Raw genomic sequence first — 22,302 nt, 5'->3', positions numbered from 1 at the left:
GTACAAGTGTTCATCCCAACAACCAGCAAAGTCTATAACACAATGTCCTCAACATGTTCTCTAGAATCTAGTTCTGCCGCTCAGTTTATCCATGCATATGTGGATGAGAAGTCTTTGACGATCTTTGATTTTTGGAATCTTGTATGAGTGAGAATGTCACAAAAGTTGATAAGATTGATAGTTAGCTGGCTACCTAGGTGAGATACCCATCCAAGAATTGATGCCCACGATTGGGACCGTGGGTCAAATAAAGTCATATGAACCGGTGGCATGAGTGTGAGGGTAGCTCGACGGACTCTATTGCCCACATGGAGGAATACACCATAGAGCCTCCTCTGAGGTCCCTTCACCCTTTGCTCGACACTTAAGCCAATTTGACCACTTTGACTACACTTTCAAATGGCTCACAACTTCTTTATTCAACACTTAGGATTCTATTGACATTGTCCAATTTTAGCATAAACTCTCCTGACTTTTCTTTTTGTTTCCTTACCAAGTCTCACACCAATGAAGATGGTGTTTCTTACCTCTAAACCCATGATCATCCCTTTAATTAGCCAATGTGGGACTACTCCTCCCAATAATCCTTAACATCCTCGTTCTGCTTTATATGTAAGAGGGACCTATCAAGTGTCTGAATGCTCACAAAGAGCCACTCTTTATGCCTTCCACGTTAAATTTGGTGAATTCATTAGCTGACTATGAGATGACTTTAGTTGAAACATCGCCAATTGAAAGCATTGAAAACTCTTACATGGAAGCCCCCTTACTTCAAAACATAGTGGGAGAGATGGAAGAGTAAGGTCTTATGTACAAGACATGAATTAACCCTATATCAGCTAAGAGAACTATGACCATCATACACAATTTCATGACAGAGACTGAAGCAATATACTATACACAATTTCATGACAGAGACTGAAGCAATATACTATAGCATCAAGATATACTAAAATAAAAGTCATCAATTTAGCAACCCTACCTATAGTACATATACTACCCAATTGAAAAAAAAGATATACATATGCGAGATAGTGAAAAATGTTGTACATGTTGGAAAAAAAAAATATTTTTCCATCTCATAAATTTAGGGTACTTCAATTTAAAAAGTTCTCACAAAAAAATTTGTCTCACTTCACGAAAAATTAAATAACTCTCTATATTTAATTTCTTAAATAAATATCAAAACCGATTAAAAAAAAAAAAAAAAAAAAAAGAATGATTTTTTTTTTTTTTTTTTTATCACTAACACTAATATAAACATGACATCTCAACCACGTTAATTAAAACAGGCCACATCATATCAAAATCTTGACTTTTGAAGTTATTGTTTGGAGCCCTCGACCTTTTTCGAGCTTGTCTTTGACACTCGTGTCGTCTCTCTCTCGAACTTAGCGTATGACTTAACTTCAATGCACATTCTTGGTGTATTGGATGATGCCTTGTATGCCTTAGCTTCAATGCACATTCTTGCTGTATTGGATGATGCCTTGTATGCCTTAGCTTCAATGCACATTCTTGGTGTATTGGATGATGCCTTAGCTTCAGTGCACATTCTTGGTGTATTGGATGATGTCTTAGCTTCAGTGCACATTCTTGGTGTATTGGATGATGCACTGTCCTCCTCTCGCATCATGACACTTCTCAATCTTGGGACTCATGTGGTCAGATAGATGTCATTTAAGGGTCGCCCCTTGTCTGTCTTGTGGATGTCATTTGAGGGTCGCCCCTTGCCTGTCTTGTGTGGAGGTCACAATCTGGACTCATGTGGTCGGATAGATGTCACTTGAGGGTCACCCCCGTTCACCCCTTGTCTGTCTTGTGTGGAGGTCCCTTGTCTGTCTTGTGTGGAGGTTATGATTAGAGGGAGGGTCGTTGGGACAGGAAACGTTCGGCCTTCCGCTAGCCTTTTTTTAATGAAATTGGGTCGGTTCATGACCTAGTTTTTGTGCCTATAAACTTGAAACCAGACCTAGTTTTTATGCCTATAAACTTGAAACCAACCCAAAAGGACTCGAATCCAAAAAGATCAAAACAAACCAACCTAACCAAAAAAGTTAATAATGAAAATTTGAGAAGAAAAGAAAATGAAATCTAGTAAGCTTTTGAAAAATTTGGGCAACTCTCCCTCCACACTCACTTTGATTCAAACTAGTTTCTTTAGCTTCATTGTGGGCCGAGGAGGCCTATAACTCATTAACAAGAAATTATGTGTCGCTATTGACTCACGAACTAGACCCTATGACCTTTAAAATTGGAGAGCACTAAGAGTTATAGAGTGACCCTAGATTAGTTAGATTATTAAAATGTGAAGGAGTCGATGTCCAAATTTATAGGATTCAAAACAGACATATTATTGATTCATGGCATTCCAAGTACATGTACGATAAAATGAAGAAAGGTTGAAGAAAAATGAATTAGGCACGCCCAAGGAGAAGATTGGCTATAACCAAGATGATACTACAAATATCTTCCACAGTCTTCCCGTTGCCAGACAACGCCGATGGGTCCTTCGGCGGCTGCGTGAAGCTGTCCAGACAGTCGTCGGCCTCCGTCATGGCTGCAGACGCCTTAATGTTGACGCCATTGTAGTCACCTTCCCTCAGGTCGTTCTTCCCATCCTCGATGTCGTCGGCGGCATCGTCGTATTGTTCAGCACAGGTGGCATATCGCTCCTTAAGCTTGGGATCGGCTGCCTTGGACGCCAGGGACAGGGCGAGGGCACGAGTTTGAGCAACCTTGTCGTGGGCGAGGTTGAGGGTGAAGGTGGCCAGCCCTTTTAGGTCTCTGGTGCCAGCAGATTTCAACACGTTAAAGCAAAAAGAAGGGTTTCTAGTTTTCTTGCAGATGGTGGAAACGATGTCGTCTTGGGAAGCCGCATGCATGGGCACCATCCCATTGAAGAACAGTACTAAAAGGACAATCCTAAAGACGGCAAGAAAACTAGAAGATGCCATTTTTTATTTTGATTTTTCTGTCTGTTTTGCTCAATTAATTCGGAGAGAGGGTTCACATATTTATACACTCACAAATATTCCTTTTAATAGCTTTCACATTAGAAATTTAAGTAAAACCCTATTAAAAGAAAAACGAACAAAAATAGACGGAATAGGTTAAGCTTTTTTCTCTCTAAACCCAATCACAAATTTGGCTAAGTTATTATGCACTTTTTTAGACAATACACCGTCTTCCTCCATGTGCCACTCTCGTGTTAACCTTGACTGACTACACATAAGAGTCATAACTTTACTCTCTTGTTAGTAAGATTATAACCGTTCTCCTCAGCTTAAATTAATAATATTTATTTTACAAAAAAAATTAAAAAATCAAGGTTATTAATGTAATATTGAACCATAGTTTTCATGAAGAGGATAATATTTAATAAATAACCTAAAAAATATATAGTACATGGATAGTGCTAATACGTCGACCAATATTTGTTTTGCCAATATTTTTTGTTGGCATCACGAAAAGTAGTCCTTGCCATGATTGTGTGTTTTGACGTAAGGGATGTGAGTCAATAAACTCGAGTGGGTTAAAATCATGGATGTGGGAATCATGCATTGAGAAGTTAGTAAGTCAACAAGCTCGACTTGGCTAAAATCATGGGATGTTGAGAAGTTAGTAATCATGGAACATTTGGGGCAATCATGAGATAAGGGAGACCAACCTCAGCCCACAATTTTCTGCAAGTTTGTTAGAAGCAATCATGAGATAACTCAACCGGGGATTTTCTGGGTCGAATAGATGCAATCATGAGATAACCCAGACCATCCTCAGTCCGAGAACTTAAAAGTTTTTTTGGAGTTAGCGAACTACTACGGAATGTTTCTTTTTAGGACTTATTCAAACCTTGACAAAGTTAATCAAGAGCTTAAGGAGTTTTTTATGTATGCGCTAATGCCAGCACTATTTTATGGTTCAAGCATGGTGTACAACGATGCCTCGAGAAAAGGATTGGGGCTGCGTGTTGGTGTTAATGGAGAAGTGATTGTATATGGCTCCTAATAGCTTAAGAAATATGAGCGTAACTACCTAACCCTCGATTTGGAGTTAGCAACTGTGGTGTTCACGTTAAAAATATGGTGACATTACTTGTATGGTGAAAAGGTACGGGTAGTAAAACCATAAGAGCCTCAAGTATCTTATTCAGGTACAAAGAGTTGAACATGGGACGAAGGAGATAGTTGGAGTTTGTGAAGGATTATGATACAAAGATCCTTTATCACCCATGTAAAGCTAACATAGTGGCCGATATGTTGAGTAGAAAGACAGCTCACTCTTCTGGAATGTCATTTCGGTTCTCTAAATCTTCAAAAATTTCACTAGATGGTCATAATTCAAGTCATTTTAGGATTAGTATGGATGTAAAATAGTCAAAAGATCACCTTCCACACACCTTCACGCGCCCCATGCGTGGCTGGAATGGCTTCTAGGCATGATTCCACTCGCAACGGGCTCACGTGCAAATACCACGGCCAGTTGCTATTGGCGCTCAATTTAAGAATAATTTAACTTAAACTCCCAAAAACAATTTCACTACTTGACACCCACCCCACTCACGACACTGAGTGTTCTTGGCTTCGAGTCCAGGCGACGTAAGGCATTAGTATTTTCTTATTTTTTCTTGGTGTGGCATGTGTCCTCCAAAAGCACACCTTCAAGTCTCGCAAAATGTTGCCTCATCGATTTTCCTTCAATTAACGTAGGGTCGGCGCATGTCCTTCCACCTCCATGAGCGCGCTTAGATTTAATCCACCTCCCCACAATGGTATCAGAGCCATGCCCTAAACTTGGTCGTACCCATAGATTGGTAAATCCTCAAATGTCGAACAAAGAACTCCAAAAGAAAAGGAGCCGAGCCTCCTTGAAGGCATAGTAAAAAACAACTAAGACTCCAAAAGAAAAAGAAGTCGAGCCTCGATTAAGAGGAGGCGTACTTTTCTCGAGGTGAGGTGTTGGATGATGAAAGTAAATACAGACGGTTGATTGGCAGATTAATATATTTGGCCGTTACTAGGCCTGACATAGTTTATTCAGTTCGTATGCTTAGTCAATTTATGCATGAACCAAGAAAACCACATTGGGAGGCAGCTCTTCGGGTTCTGAGATACATCAAAGGTACTCCTCGTCAAGGACTCCTACTACCATCTGAAAACAATTTAAGATTACAAGCATATTGCGATTATGACTGGGGTGGTTGTCGAACTCCAGACGGTCTATTTCTGGGTTCTGCATTTTCTTCGGAAATTCAATTATTTATTGGAAGTCTTAACTAATGTGTCCAGATCATCCGCAGAAGGCTAGTATCGAGCTATGACAAATACTTGTTTAGAGTTAACTTGGTTAAGATGCATTCTTCAAGACTTGAATGTTCCACCGTCCGAACCAGCATTATTATATTGTGATAATCAAGCAGCATTACATACAGCAGTCAATCCAGTCTTTCACGAACGTACGGAACACATTGAAATAGATTGCCATATAGTTCGAGAAAAGTTACAAGCTGGAATCATCAAACCGTGTTATGTTTCGACTAAAATGCAATTGGCAGATGTTTTCACTAAAGATTTGGGAAGACATCAGTTTGATCTTTTGAAGGACAAGTTGGGTGTGATTGACATACACTCTCCAACTTGAGGGGAGTATTAAGATATGATATTTGGAGAATATGTTTTAATAATTAGTTATGAAGCATATGTTAGATATCCGTTAATATTTTTTCTTTGTTTTTGGGAGTTGTTAGTAGTATATTTTATCTTATGATTTGATTAATAGTATATTTTATCTTATTTACAAAATTTAGCAGTTGTATTAGTTGATAGTTTGTATCCTATATTTTCATTGTATTAGTTGATAGTTTATATTGTATTTAAACGTTTGTAATCACTAAGATCATACTTTCGATCCCAATTCTATTTCTCATTCTTAACACTATGGAAACCTAATTTTTTTTGTGACAAAATTTTGTGTGTCCCTAAGTTATGTAGCAGGGACATCGATAATGGCCACAAAATTCCCAGCTGAGTTCACCAATTTCATCGTTGGCGTAACAGTGTGCATGATAGTTTCAATGTTGCAATTTATAGCGCTATTGAATGAGTTGCCTGCCAACACACCATCAGTTTCCAGGAACTCTCTGTACTTCACTTTGTTCTTCGCATTAAGCGGCATGCTCTCGTCTTATGTGTCGTCGGTAAAAGCTTTGACGCCGGAGCCGATGATGCCCCGAGTCGCCGCTGTTCTGCCGCTTACTCTTGGCATTGGTTTTGTTTCAATGGGGATTTTATCGTGCATACAGAAGGTACAACAGAGACGTATGCGTTAACTGTTCAGTGAAATTTATATATGTTTTACTTTTATTAATTGAACTCGTATAGTTTAAAATGTTTTTATTAAGTTATTTTTGTTGTAACGATTTGAATGTCTTATTAGATCATTGTTATTATCGAATATCACTTATTTATGTCGAGCCTCGAGCCACGTTTTGAGAGAAAAGGTTTTAGTAAATGTGGACGAGAAAAATCATTGAAAGCGAGTTGAAAGAAAGCATTGTGAAAGTTAAGAACAATTACAATACTTGGTCCAGAGAGGTTTAACGATTACTTGGTCCCGGTATGGTACATTTTAAGGCGGTCTGAAAGAAGTAAACATGATTTCGTCGAATGGTCATACAACATAAAATGTAATAAGAAAGTAACACAACATGAAAGCAAGTAGAAAGGCTTTGGCATGTCAGGAGCATGCGGCAATGGGTAATATGTCTTGGACAAACATGACCATGAGATCCTCGCCCGCCTAATTGGTTGACGTCCTTGTCAACTAACGAAGTTCAAAATCTACAATGTGGGTCATGACAGAGTCCAGATTTTTGGCACGTTCTCAGTTTGTTTCCTCTGTAGGGAGGTTCTTCCATTTGACAAATAATTCTCGAACATTCTGTACAGACCTTCTAACTTTCCTAACTTTCTTAGCTAGGATTACCTTGACTTCTTTGTTTGAGGTCTATTCTAGGTTTTGCAATGATATTGCGGCTGCTCTGGATATTGTTGAGGTAAGATTTTAGATTGCTCACATGAATTACTATATAGATTTTCATAAAGGTGGGCAATGCCACCCTATAAGATGTAACTCCAATTTTCTTGAGAACTTCACCCGGTCTTTCGTATTTTTAGACAAGCCTCTAGTCCTTTGTGCTGCAGAAATTGATCTATTCTAGAATCAACTTGATGAGAACTTAGTCTTTTACCTGAAATGTGACGGGACAGTACTTCCTTCTTCCATTTTTGAAGTTTTGGGCTTGAGGATTCTTCCCTGCATATGGGTGGTTAATGATATGGCATAGGGATGGTTGCCTTCGGCTCACAATTTCAAAGGGATTCCTCCCGGTCGAGGAACTACTTTGGCAAATAAAGAAAATTGGACCACATCTAGTGTGCATCCAATTTGTTTTTACATGCCTAAACGAAGTGTCGCAAATATTCTTCCAACAAACAATTGAATCGTTCGGTCTATCCATCAGTCTGGAGATGGTAACTCAATGAGATATTCGAAGCTGCCTTCAAGAACTCAAATTAATTCGTCCAAAATGTCTTGATAAATATGTTTGAAGAATAGTTGGTCAGCCAATTTGACTGAACATATCTTGGGCGTGAGTTTGAACGCGACATATTTCGAGAATCAATCGACGATGACCTGACTTCATGTTTGCCAACCTTTGAGTGTGTGATGAAGGTTAGTGACACACTCTCCCAAGGTCTTGTCGGCACCAGCAAGGGTTCGAGGAGTTCTGAGATCTTGGCCTTTTTAACTTTGCCCTATTGGCAAATGAAGCATTTCTTGGTGTACTATATTATGTCATCTAGCATATTTTGTCAAAAGTACCCCTTCTAATCATGTAACATAGTAAAAGTAATCAAGGTCTAAACCTGTGTGCACTCAGAGAATGGAATAACTCGAGGAGTTAGTCCTAAACATCTTGAAAACGAGAGACAAGATTTAAATTGTCTAGATGCCCTTAAGAACCCAATAGGCTTCCACAATATCTAAGAATAACAAAGTGATATGAACCAAGAGACATCAATCATACAATATGCTTCAATGAAGATGTGAAGAAAATATTGTTGAAATTATCAAAAGATATTTCAATTCATGCCACATTGAAGAAGAATGAAGTTTCATATTATAAATTTTGGGTGGATTACATTTGAGAGTTATTGTATTTCATTAATGTATTTTAGGACTTTTAATTTACTTGGTTACAATAACATAATGGTTAATTATAGCCATTAAATATGAATGTTACAACTCTTGGAATGCCTGGTTACAATAACATAATGGTTAATTATAGCCATTAAATATGAATGTTACAACTCTTGGAATGCCTTTAGTAGTTTCATTTTGAGGCTATATAAAGCCATGTATGTTGTATTTGTAAGGCAGACTTGGAAAATGTAGTAAAAGAAGCATTGTGCTTCTCTTTAGCCAATGGCTAAGTTTCTTTGCAATTCTATATAGTTTAGGTTGCATGTAGAATCATTCAAGCTCGACATGATCAATCTTGCTTGTGGAGTGATTCGAATCTCAAATAAGTGTTTGAGATATTTGATCAACAAGAGTCATTCAAGCTAGACATGATCGATCTTGCTTGTGGAGTGATTCGAATCTCAATCAAGTGTTCTTGCCTTGAGATATTCGATTAACAAGGTAATCCGAATCTTATTCCCCTTGTAGTTGATTCCTTATCTTATCATTTGCATTGCCCTTATCTCTTTTAATTCTCTTATTATTATTTTTTTCTCAGTTTGTGTAGAATGTTCATATTCTATCACAAAAATATATATATATATATATATATATATATATATATATATATATATATATATATATATATATTTTTTTTTTATGTTTTTTAAGTGTTAGATCTGGATCTTATCAACACTTTATTCTTCTTTAAGATCTTCTAAATCAATTTTCTTGTTGGTAAATTGATTAGATTTTGCCAATAAGAAAAAAAAAACCATTGAAAGAAAGAAAGCATATTGTATGATTGATGTCTCTTGGTTCATATGACAAAGGTAACTTTTTCAAGTTGTTAGCAATATGTATGGTGTTAATAGGGTCTCCGCTACCGTTTCCACTCCAGTACCCATACCGTCGAGTTTTTAATTCGATACTGTACTATCGAGCCAAGTATAGGTCAGCAAGAGTATGCAATTAGGTGTCCCAACTTTGTGGAAATTGTCAAATGTCTCTTGAACAAGACCACTTAGATGTAAAACTATTCTTGAGATGGGTGCATGGGATCATGTAGGTTAATCCAATAGTTGGCCGGCACACAAGGGTCGCTTCCCCCAGACTCTGGTGACTTTATGGTCCTGTGGGATGGTCCGCCAACTAACCTCCCATAAATGAGGTTTAGACTAGAAGACACCTTACTGCCCAATCAAAACTTTATGAAGTAGCACCTCAATCCAAGGCGTTGGACATTCACTGCAAGAGCATAGCAAGCTATATAAATATAAGAACATAAAAGTTTTTTTTACACTAAAGATGAAATTTATCGCCCCGTAAACTCACAACACCAGAATTAGGAGACCACTTCCTCGAACCCAGAGTAAGTTCATGAGTAACTAGAGAACCACATAAAACTTCGAAGCACCTCAGATGCTCAAATAGCAGTAGAGACCAGGATTAAACTTATTAGAGCCCGGAGAAAAATCCATGGATACCTACCAGGATGAGGATGCCATAAGAGCCTACGAGTAGATTGCTTATCGATTTTTTTTTATACTTACCCATTTTCCTTCTTTTTTTTTCAGGTGTTTGTAGGTTGGAATTGATGTAGGGAGCATTTGAGAGTTGTTTGGTCACACAGGGTCATTCTGAAATGTTAGCTCATCTTCCTATTTTGTGTCTTCTGTATTTCCTTCTATAATTGTATTCCAATAGCAATGAGTGAGAAAGCTTAGTCACAATCTATTTTCTCTCATTAAGTTTCATGAATTAGAAAATAATAAACCTTCCAATTTATTGTCTAGTATATCTAATATAGCAACTTGTTGTTCAATTAAGCTCACTATGACCAGGCTTATCCAATTCATGACTGTGATTATGATTCATTTAACTCTCAAATTAAATGGTTAGCTATTTATTGGTTTCACCTTGAACCAACTTATTAACTGTAACAGCCTAGATCCGTCCCTAGCATATATTGCCCTCTTTAGATTTTCTCTCTCGGGCTTCCTCTCAAGATTTTTAAAACGCGTCTGTTAGGGAGAGGTTTTCACATGATAAAGGGTGTTTCGTTCTCCTCCCCAATCAATATGGGATCTCGCAACTCTTCCTTTTGTCTCAATGTGGGTGCAATGGACGATCAGTCAAACTTAACTCATTCACATACATGACGAAAAAAAAAATTAGAGGTTTTAATCATCTTACCTATGAAGCTATGAAGCCATTGGTAGAGTCGATGAAGAAAGAATCCCAACTAATGACGTAACGGAAGCCAAGTTCAATTCTCCTCTTTCAGATTGCATGTAACTGAGATCTATGAAAAGAGTCTTTATTGCCGGTTGTTTATGCATTCAAACAAGAAAAAGAAGATAAGAGAGAAAAAAATAATTAGAGAGTTTAAAAACATAAAAAATAAAAAAAGATATCGCTAGAAGGAGGGCTTGAACCTCCGACCTTGTGGTTAACAACCACACGCTCTAACCAACTGATCTATTCCAGCTAATTGTTCATTGTATTTTGAATTTATTAATTTACAATTTATTTTTTTTTTGTTTAGGATTATTAATTCAAGGTCTAAAGCAGCATTGGTAAGCTTCAATGAGACACCGAGATTTGAAGTGAAAGATGATGTTGGGATGACAATTGCAAAACATGGTTAGATAAGAACAAAAATGAGTAGAGGCAAGTTCATGGTACAAGAAGTGGAAGGAAGAACAATAGCTCAGGTGGAGATGGTGGTTGATTTTCGTAATTCGAGTCCACGTAAGTAGAGACCGGGTTGAGGGGCTTGCAAAGTTGATCTTGTCAAAGGCATGTCGAGGCAATTTACGACGTATTCGTGCTACATAGGATGTTCTCACCTTCAACATAATATAATAAGGCAGAAGTGTTGAAAATTGTTAGCGTCTAACATTAGCTCATTAAAGGAAAGATCATGAGTATATTTGAGAAACACTATTTAAAAAAAAAAAAAAAAAAAAGACCAAAAGAAAGTCCGAAGAGCTGATACTCAAAATGAATAATATCATATCATTGTGGAGGTGGATTGTTCCTATCGAGAAGTTCAAGAACCGAAGAGAAGTATGGTTAAAAAATGGTTTAATTGTTTGAGGTTGAGTTGGAAAAATATTACTATAAGATTCTCTAATTTCCTCGTCGACATTGACATTGGTTGCCCCTTCGGCCGTGGTTCTTAGAGCTTAATGCTATGTGGCATAGGATTATTATGTGTATGCCTACTATATATCTAGTAATCTCCAAGTATATGGCAGAACAAATCCAGTCATATTATATATTGAACATCCATAGTGAAGCAACGAGTCCTATAGGTGCAAAGCGTTGGATGAAAGTCCCACGTCCCCTAATTTAGGGAGTGATCATGAGTTTATTATCAAGGAATACTATCTTCATTGGTTTGAGGCCTCTTGGGGAAGTCCAAAGTAAAACCATGAGAGCTTATGCTCAAAGTGGACAATATCATACCATTCTGGAGAGTCGTGTTCATTCTAACATAGTATCAGAGTCATGCCTTAAACTTAGATATGTCAATAGAATCCTCAATGTCGAACAAAGGACTCCAAAAGAAAAAGGAGTCGAGGTTCGATTAAGGGGAGGCGTACTTTGTTCGAGGGGAGGTGTTGGATAAAAGTCTCACATCGGCTAATTTAGGGAATGATCCTGGGTTTATAATCAAGGAATACTATCTCCATTGGTTTGAGGCCTTTTGGGGAAGCCCAAAGAAAAACCATGAGAGCTTATGCTCAAAGTGGACAATATCATACCATTGTGGAGAGTTGTGTTCATCCAACACAAAACATGTCTTGAAGGACAAGCGCCCCGACACATGGCCCAAAGCCTATGTGTGTGTCAAACCAGGTTCTTGAACAAATTCTTAGGGCGAGCTACAACCTATCTAACTTCACCTTCCTACCTTGGTTCTTGCACAAATTCTTCAAGAATGGATTAAAGCTCTTGTATTATCATATGTATGAGAATTTGGCACCTACGCATATGTATTCAAACACATTGAAGGCACTTTAAGAAATCATATGTTTGGATCTAAGTGGGTTTCAAATTGTAAAACCCAATACAAATCAAGTTCTTTATGAAAGCAAAAAATTTCAATGGGAGGTTCCAAATGTTGTATAAATGCCACGACCAAAATGATGTTGGAATTTTTGAATTTCGTACCGGTGGCTGCTTCGATATTTTTATTACTTTAGTTTTTTTTTTTTTTTTTTTATATTAATTTTTTCGATTTTGTTTATATTATGGTATATGATTTTTATACAAGTCCGACCTTAGCTCAGTTGGTAGAGCGGAGGACTGTAGTGGTTGAAGAATCCCAAAGTCATCCTTAGGTCGCTGGTTCAAATCCGGTAGGTCGGAGTTTTTAAAAGTTTAATATGTATGTACTATTGATATAAGTATTTTGTTGAATGATTATATATTTTGAATATAGATAATTAATTATATGTCCGTAACTTATAGATAATTAACTAATTTTTTCTTTTTACTTTTTTTTTTTTAACAAATGGAACGACCTGAATCCAATAAAGGGCTAGGTTGTCAAAATTTTCGGCTTAGGTTGGGTTACTAATCCAACCAACCCGAACTTTTGGGTTGTTCCAAAAAATTCTCTCAACCCAACCCGACCCGACCCATGTACACCCGTAACATTATTTTGATTATTTTATATGGAATTTAACACTATTTATTATATGATAAATCTAAGGTTATTAATGTAATTTCGAACAATATGTAGGTTACAAATAAGTGGATCATGTTCAAGAAATAATCTAATGGGTTTATGGTATATGGATAAAGTTTGGTGTTTAGCTGTGAGATTCTACATCGGTTGGAGAGGAGAGTAGAATGAAACATTCCTTATAAAGCTGTGGAAACCTCTCCTTAACAGACGCGTTTTAAAACCATGAGGCTGACGCTGATACGTAACAGGTTAAAGCAGAAAATATCTGCTAGTTGTGGGTTTGGGCTGTTACGAATGGTATCAGAGTCACAAACCGGGCAGTGTGCCAGCGAGGATGTTGGGCCCCTGAGGGGGTGTTTTGTGAGATCCCACATCGGTTGGGAAGGGGAACCATACATTCCTTATAAGGGTGTGAAAACTCCTCTATGTCAGCGAGAACGCAGGGTCCCGAGGGGGGTGGAGTGTGAGATCCTACATTGGTTGGAGAGGAGAATCAAACATTCGTTATAAGGGTGTAGAAATCTCTCTGCACCATCAAGGTGGATTGTGAGATCCCACATCGGTTGGAGATGGGAACCAAGAATTTCTTGTGGAAACCTCTCCGTACCAATGAGGTGGATTGTGAGATCTCGCATCGGTTGGAGAGGGAAACCAAACATTTCTTATAAGGGTACGGAAACCTCTCCGTGCCAACGAGGACGCTTGCCCCAAAAGGGGGTGGATTGTGATTCATTAAGTCTACCCTTATATTATTTTTAAGAATTATCAAGATTGTAAACCATTCGTAAAAATGCCACAACCAAAATTCTTTGGTATCAATTGTTGTGACGAAAGCGGAGGCAAGATCGATCGTACTCACACACCCACAAATATAAGTTAAACAAAGAGAAACAAAGATTTACATGGTTCGGAAGTAAGAAATTTCCCTACATCCACGGGTGATAGCTAATCACTAACCAAAGTGTTTACAAGTGTATCTCACACTCTCACACTACAAATTCTCTGTTACAAAGTTCTTCTCAATTGCCTCGCGTCAAATACAAAATGACAATGACTCCACGTCTTAAAACAATGTTAGACAAATTTTTATATAAACATAGCAATATAATTCTCATACATGAATCAAAGCAACACTAGCATACAATGTGAGTGTACTTATGCTCCACCATGAAGTGATCAAAATTCATATACCATTGACGAGGAGATTGTTTCAGCCTATACAAAGATTTCTTCAATCTACACTACTCAAAAACCAACTCACTGTGTCGTATATATTTCTTCTTCCAAATCTCCATGCAAGAAAATCGTTTTTATATCAAGTTAAGCAAGCTGAAGATTAAATTAAGCGACCAAAACCAACAAAATTTGAATGGATGGAGATATTCACCATTCTTAAAAGTATGATTTCCAAAAACAAATTCTGTAAAACAAATAAGCAAGCTTGCAATAAGAAACTTATCTTCGACAATTGATGCTGAGTTTGAGCACGTCTGGTGGTCGATGAGGTTAAGTCTTTCACAATACCACAAATGTCCAAACTTGGCTCTGTTAATACTAATTGTGGTACCCTAATGCCACAACCAAAATGCTCTAATACAAATTGTAGTAGCGGAAGTGGGAGCAAGATCAATCATACTCACACACCCACAAATTGTTGTAGCTTACCATGTCTATTAGTAGTCGTGAAGATATCACCAAAGTCCAGACCACTTCTAATTTCTTGTAGTACAACTCAGTGATGTCAAGCTTGTCTCAATTTCTCTAGTGCCTTATCGGGTGTAGCAATAGTCAGGGATCTCTGAACAAGGTCTTTGTTCCATAAACTCGTCACAAGTGCTATGGACCACACGGGTAAACTCGGTAGTTAGTCAACACACGAGGTTGCTCCCCCACTTCAGTGTGATGTTATGGTCTTGTGGAGGGGTTGCTAGCTAAGCTTTCACAAATGATATTCAGGTCTCACGATGCCATATCGTCGTTCAAGTCAGCATGTTTGTTCATGTTGCTCCTCTTCAACTTAGGATACCAGTGATTCACTTCCTAATCAATATAAGCGGCTAAATAAGAAGATCAAACAAGTTGGTTCACCGCAAAGCTTAGTTAGGTCGTTCAGGTGATTGTGCGACACTAGGTTAGGTGAACAACCTCCAAACCTTTATTGGGTTTGTAATACACACGAAAACTGACTTAGGAACTTCTAGACCATCCAGAAGCTTAGATAGGTTTAGGAGCATTAGGTGTACGAGCTTATGCATGAACTTCCTGAATTTCCTAGAGCCAAATTAAAGCTCATAGTAACTTACTAGGTCATGGATGTCTAAAAGCCTACGGGTAGGCTACTTACCAACTATTTTTATGCTCACCAGATATTACTTTTTTTTCTCAAGTGATTAGCTGATTGGTTGACGTGGGAAGCATTCGGGAGTTATGTGCCCACAAAGGAAGGTCATTCTAGAGAGTAAGTTCTTTTGGTATCTTGGCTATAGTTTGTTTGGTATCTCCTACCTTGGTCCCCGATTTTATATTAATATTCAAACAATCCTTCCAAAATAATAAATATATTTGATTTTATCTTTTAAATTTTCAAAATTGTTTTATCGTATTTTTCTTAACACATTCTGGTGATTCAAAAGTCTAGATCATTAGACCAGAGAAATTTTCATGAAGAAAGCTTGGTAAAAAATGACTCCAAGCCATGGAATCTAGTGGTGGAATATTGTTTTCTTTTAACTTTCTTTCCAAAATCCTAACCTCTTCTTTTCTCTTTCTTTTTTCTTCTTTGTGTTTTTCATCCTCTCTTTTCTAACCGGCTTCATCATTCCCATGGTTCCATCATAAGACCATGACCAAGACAATCTGCTTGTTATGCACCAGCTTCACATCTCTAATTAGTATCTTCATCGACTTCTCCCATATGAAGAATCATCTCTAAAGAAAGTGACTCATGTTCGATAAAGTATGAAGAGTCTGGGGTATACTTCTACGGTATAAACATATGGAACACGTTATGCACGGTGACAAATGTAAGTGGTAGTGCTAATTTGTATGCCACTAGTCCTACATTCTCTAAGATCTCAAAGAGACCTACAAATCTTGTCTTCAACTTGCCCTTCTTCCCAAATTTCAACACCCGTATCATAGGTGCAACTTTGAAAAAGACATGATCACGAGTAACAAACTCAAGTTCCTTCCTACGAGTGTCTTCGTAGTGCTTTTGCCCGCTTCGTGCCTTCAGTATTCTTTATCTGATTTTTTGCACTGCTGCATTAATAATCTAAACCAACTCCGACCCTAGAAGTTTTTGCTCACCTACCTCTTCCTCGAAGATAGAAGTTTGACACCTACACTCGTAAAGAGTCTCTAAGGGGGCAATCTACACAGTCACATGTAGCTATTATTATAAGCAAACTCCATTAAGTACAAGTGTTCATCCCAACAACCAGCAAAGTCTATAACACAATGTCCTCAACATGTCCTCTAGAATCTAGTTCAACCGCTCAGTTTATCCATGCATATGTGGATGAGAAGTCTTTGACGATCTTTGATTTTTGGAATCTTGTATGAGTGAGAATGTCACAAAAGTTGATAAGATTGATAGTTAGCTGGCTACCTAGATGAGATACACATCCAAGAATTGATGCCCACGATTGAGACCGTGGGTCAAATAAAGTCATATGAACCGGTGGCATGAGTGTGAGGGTAGCTCGACGGACTCTATTGCCCACATGGAGGAATACACCATAGAGCCTCCTCTAAGGTCCCCTTCACCCTTTGCTCGACACTTAAGCCAATTTGACCACTTTGACTACACTTTCAAATGGCTCACAACTTCTTTATTCAACACTTAGGATTCTATTGACATTGTCCACTTTTAGCATAAACTCTCCTGACTTTGCTTTTTGTTTCCCTACCAAGTCTCACACCAATGAAGATGGTGTTTCTTACCTCTAAACCCATGATCATCCCTTTAATTAGCCAATGTGGGACTACTCCTCCCAATAATCCTTAACATCCTCGTTCTGCTTTATATGTAAGAGGGACCTATCGAGTGTCTGAATGCTCACAAAGAGCCACTCTTTATGCCTTCCACGTTCAATTTGGTGAATTCATTAGCTGAATATGAGATGACTTTAGTTGAAACATCGCCAATTGAAAGCATTGAAAACTCTTACATGGAAGCCCCCTTACTTCAAAACATAGTGGGAGAGATGGAAGAGTAAGGTCTTATGTACAAGACATGAATTAACCCTCTATCAGCTAAGAGAACTATGACCATCATACACAATTTCTGAAGCAATATACTATAGCATCAAGATATACTAAAATAAAAGTCATCAATTTAGCAACCCTACCTATAGTACATATACTACCCAATTGAAAAAAAATATATACATATGCAAGATAGTGAAAAATGTTTACATGTTGGAAAAAAAAAATATTTTTCCATCTCATAAATTTACGGGTACTTCAATTTAGAAAGTTTTCACAAAAAAATTTATCTCACTTCAAGAAAAATTAAATAGCTCTCTATATTTAATTTCTTAAATAAATATCAAAAACGATTTACAAAAAAAAAAAAAAAAAAAAAAAAAAAAAAAAAAAAAAAATTTTTTTTTTTTTTTTTTTTTTATCACTAACACTAATATAAACATGAGATCTCAACCACGTTCATTAAAACAGGCCACATGTAAAAATTCATATCAAAATCTTGACTTTTGAAGTTATTGTTTGGAGTACTCGACCTTTTTCGAGCTTGTCTTTGACACTCGTGTCTTCTCTCTCTCAACTTAGCATATGACTTAACTTCAATGCACATTTTTGGTGTATTGGATGATGCCTTGTATGCCTTAGCTTCAATGCACATTCTTGGTGTATTGGATGATGCCTTGTATGCCTTAGCTTCAATGCACATTCTTGGTGTATTGGATGATGCCTTAGCTTCAGTGCACATTCTTGGTGTATTGGATGATGCCTTAGCTTCAGTGCACATTCTTGGTGTATTGGATGATGCCTTAGCTTCAGTGCACATTCTTGGTGTATTGGATGATGCACTGTCCTCCTCTCGCATCATGACACTTCTCAATCTTGGGACTCATGTGGTCGGATAGATGTCATTTGAGGGTCGCCCCTTGTCTGTCTGTCTTGTGGATGTCATTTGAGGGTCGCCCCTTGCCTGTCTTGTGTGGAGGTCACAATCTATAATCTTGGGACTCATGTGGTCGGATAGATGTCACTTGAGGGTCACCCCGGTTCACCCCTTGTCTGTCTTGTGTGGAGGTCACAATCTACTTCATGTCAGTGATGTTGTGACATGCTCCTTCTAGCAATAAATGAGGGTTTTCTTCCGGTCGTTGGGACAGGAAACGTTCGGCCTTCCGCTAGCCTTTTTTTAATGAAATTGGGTCAGTTCATGACCTAGTTTTTGTGCCTATAAACTTGAAACCAGACCTAGTTTTTGTGACTATAAACTTGAAACCAACCCAAACAGACTCGAATCCAAAAAGATCAAAACAAACCAACCTAACCAAAAAAGTTATGAATAATGAAAATTTGAGAAGAAAAAAAAAAAGAAATCTAGTAAGCTTTTGAAAAATTTGGGCAACTCTCCCTCCACACTCACTTTGATTCAAACTAGTTTCTTTAGCTTCATTGTGGGCCGAGGAGGCCTATAACTGATTAACATGAAATTATGTGTCGCTATTGACTCACGAACTAGACCCTGTGACCTTTAAAATTGGAGAGCACTAAGAGTTATAGAGTGACCCTAGATTAGTTAGATTATTAAAATGTGAAGGAGTAGATGTCCAAATTTATAGGATTCAAAACAGACATATTATTGATTCATGGCATTCCAAGTACATGTACGATAAAATGAAGAAAGGTTGAAGAAAAATGAATTAGGCACGCCCAAGGAGAAGATTGGCTATAACCAAGATGATACTACAAATATCTTCCACAGTCTTCCCGTTGCCAGACAGCGCCGATGGGTCCTTCGGCGGCTGCGTGAAGTTGTCCAGACAGTCGCCGGCCTCCGTCATGGCTGCAGACGCCTTAATGTTGACGCCATTGTAGTCACCTTCCCTCAGGTCGTTCTTCCCATCCTCGATGTCGTCGGCGGCATCGTCGTACTGTTCAGCACAGGTGGCATATCGCTCCTTAAGCTTGGGATCGGCTGCCTTCGACGCCAGGGACTGGGCGAGGGCACGAGTTTGAGCAACCTTGTCGTGGGCGAGGTTGAGGGTGAAGGTGGCCAGCCCTTTTAGGTCTCTGGTGCCAGCAGATTTCAACACGTTAAAGCAAAAAGAAGGGTTTCTAGTTTTCTTGCAGATGGTGGAAACGATGTCGTCTTGGGAAGCCGCATGCATGGGCACCATCCCATTGAAGAACAGTACTAAAAGGACAATCCTAAAGACTTGCAAGAAAACTAGAAGATGCCATTTTTTATTTTGATTTTTCTGTCTGTTTTGCTCAATTAATTCGGAGAGAGGGTTCACATATTTATACACTCACAAATATTCCTTTTAATAGCTTTCACGTTAGAAATTTAAGTAAAACCCTATTAAAAGAAAAACGAACAAAAATAGACGGAATAGGTTAAGCTTTTTTCTCTCTAAACCCAATCACAAATTTGGCTAAGTTATTATGCACTTTTTTAGACAATACACCGTCTTCCTCCGTGTGCCACTCTCGTGTTAACCTTGACTGACTACACATAAGAGTCATAACTTTACTCTCTTGTTAGTAAGATTATAACCGTTCTCCTCGGCTTAAATTAATAATATTTATTTTACAAAAAAAAATTAAAAAAACAAGGTTATTAATGTAATATTGAACCATAGTTTTCATGGAGAGGATAATATTTAATAAATAACCTAAAGAATATATAGTACATGGATAGTGCTAATACGTCGACCAATATTTGTTTTGCCAATATTTTTTGTTGGCATCACGAAAAGTAGTCCTTGCCATGATTGTGTGTTTTGACGTAAGGGATGTGAGTCAATAAACTCGAGTGGGTTAAAATCATGGATGTGGGAATCATGCATTGAGAAGTTAGTAAGTCAACAAGCTCGACTTGGCTAAAATCATGGGATGTTGAGAAGTTAGTAATCATGGAACATTTGGGGCAATCATGAGATAAGGGAGACCAACCTCAGCCCACAATTTTCTGCAAGTTTGTTAGAAGCAATCATGAGATAACTCAACCGGGAATTTTCTGGTCGAACAGATACAATCATGAGATAACCCAGACCATCCTCAGTCCGAGAACTTAAAAGTTTTTTGGAGTTAGCGAACTACTACTGAATGTTTCTTTTTAGGACTTATTCAAACCTTGACAAAGTTAATCTAGAGCTTAAGGAGTTTTTTATGTATGCGCTAATGCCAGCACTATTTTATGGTTCAAGCATGGTGTACAACGATGCCTCGAGAAAAGGATTGGGGCTGCGTGTTGGTGTTAATGGAGAAGTGATTGTATATGGCTCCTAATAGCTTAAGAAATATGAGCGTAACTACCTAACCCTCGATTTGGAGTTAGCAACTGTGGTGTTCACGTTAAAAATATGGTGACATTACTTGTATGGTGAAAAGGTACAGATAGTAAAACCATAAGAGCCTCAAGTATCTTATTCAGGTAGAAAGAGTTGAACATGGGACGAAGGAGATAGTTGGAGTTTGTGAAGGATTATGATACAAAGATCCTTTATCACCCATGTAAAGCTAACATAGTGGCCGATATGTTGAGTAGAAAGACAGCTCACTCTTCTGGTATGTCATTTTCTGTTCTCTAAATCTTCAAAAATTTCACTAGATGGTCATAATTCAAGTCATTTTAGGATTAGTATGGGTGTAAAATAGTCAAAAGATCACCTTCCACACACCTTCACGCGCCCCATGCGTGGCTGGAAAGGCTTCTAGGCATGATTCCACTCGCAACGGGCTCACGTGCAAATACCACGGCCAGTCGCTATTGGCGCTCAATTTAAGAATAATTTAACTTAAACTCCCAAAAACAATTTCACTACTTGACACCCACCCCACTCACGACACAGAGTGTTCTTGGCTTCGAGTCCAGGCGACGTAAGGCATTAGTATTTTCTTATTTTTTCTTGGTGTGGCATGTGTCCTCCAAAAGCACACCTTCAAGTCTCGCAAAATGTTGCCTCATCGATTTTTCTTCAATTAACATAGGGTCGGCGCATGTCCTTCCACCTCCATGAGTGCGCTTAGATTTAATCCACCTCCCCACAATGGTATCAGAGTCATGCCCTAAACTTGGTCGTACCAATAGATTGGTAAATCTTCAAATGTCGAACAAAGAACTCCAAAAGAAAAGGAGCCGAGCCTCCTTGAAGGCATAGTAAAAAAGAACTAAGACTCCAAAAGAAAAAGAAGTCGAGCCTCGATTAAGGGGAGGCGTACTTTGCTCGAGGGGAGGTGTTGGATGATGAAAGTAAATACAGACGGTTGATTGGCAGATTAATATATTTGGCCGTTACTAGGCCTGACATAGTTTATTCAGTTCGTATGCTTAGTCAATTTATGCATGAACCAAGAAAACCACATTGGGAGGCAGCTCTTCGGGTTCTGAGATACATCAAAGGTACTCCTCGTCAAGGACTCCTACTACCATCTGAAAACAATTTAAGATTACAAGCATATTGTGATTCTGACTGGGGTGGTTGTCGAACTCCAGACGGTCTATTTCTGGGTTCTGCATTTTCTTCGGAAATTCAATTATTTATTAGAAGTCTTAACTAATGTGTCCAGATCATTCGCAGAAGGCTAGTATCGAGCTATGACAAATACTTGTTTAGAGTTAACTTGGTTAAGATGCATTCTTCAAGACTTGAATGTTCCACTGTCCGAACCTTGCATTATTATATTGTGATAATCAAGCAGCATTACATACAGCAGCCAATCCAGTCTTTCACGAACGTACGGAACACATTGAAATAGATTGCCATATAGTTCGAGAAAAGTTACAAGCTGGAATCACCAAACCGTGTTATGTTTCGACTAAAATGCAATTGGCAGATGTTTTCACTAAAGATTTCGGAAGACATCAGTTTGATCTTTTGAAGGACAAGTTGGGTGTGATTGACATACACTCTCCAACTTGAGGGGAGTATTAAGATATGATATTTGGAGAATATGTTTTAATAATTAGTTATGGAGCATATGTTAGATATCCGTTAATATTTTTTCTTTGTTTTTGGGAGTTGTTAGTAGTATATTTTATCTTATGATTTGATTAATAGTATATTTTATCTTATTTACAAAATTTAGCAGTTGTATTAGTTGATAGTTTGTATCCTATATTTTCCTTGTATTAGTTGATAGTTTATATTGTATTT

General features: G+C 38.0%; 2 non-coding genes and 2 pseudogenes across 2 annotated transcripts; 1 reads left to right on the top strand and 3 right to left on the bottom strand.

The window, feature by feature from the left end:
- Window positions 1-2,329: 2,329 nt before the first annotated feature.
- Window positions 2,330-2,986, bottom strand: LOC147793670 (pectinesterase inhibitor pseudogene; annotated as a pseudogene).
- Window positions 2,987-10,661: 7,675 nt separating this feature from the next.
- Window positions 10,662-10,735, bottom strand: TRNAN-GUU (transfer RNA asparagine (anticodon GUU)). Its single transcript has one exon. It is a non-coding gene; the product is annotated as a tRNA-Asn (tRNA).
- A 1,795-nt stretch (window positions 10,736-12,530) lies between these two features.
- On the top strand, window positions 12,531-12,624 carry TRNAY-GUA (transfer RNA tyrosine (anticodon GUA)). Its single transcript has 2 exons — window positions 12,531-12,567; window positions 12,589-12,624. It is a non-coding gene; the product is annotated as a tRNA-Tyr (tRNA).
- A 6,131-nt stretch (window positions 12,625-18,755) lies between these two features.
- On the bottom strand, window positions 18,756-19,354 carry LOC147793667 (pectinesterase inhibitor pseudogene; annotated as a pseudogene).
- Between the last annotated feature and the right edge of the window lie 2,948 nt (window positions 19,355-22,302).

This window comes from Cucurbita pepo, chromosome 2 (genome assembly GCF_057944985.1).
Source record: "Cucurbita pepo subsp. pepo isolate OVF chromosome 2, ASM5794498v1, whole genome shotgun sequence".
Taxonomy (NCBI): Eukaryota; Viridiplantae; Streptophyta; class Magnoliopsida; order Cucurbitales; family Cucurbitaceae; genus Cucurbita; species Cucurbita pepo.
Note: the sequence above shows the minus strand (reverse complement) of the source record. Positions and strands in the feature narration are given on the sequence as shown.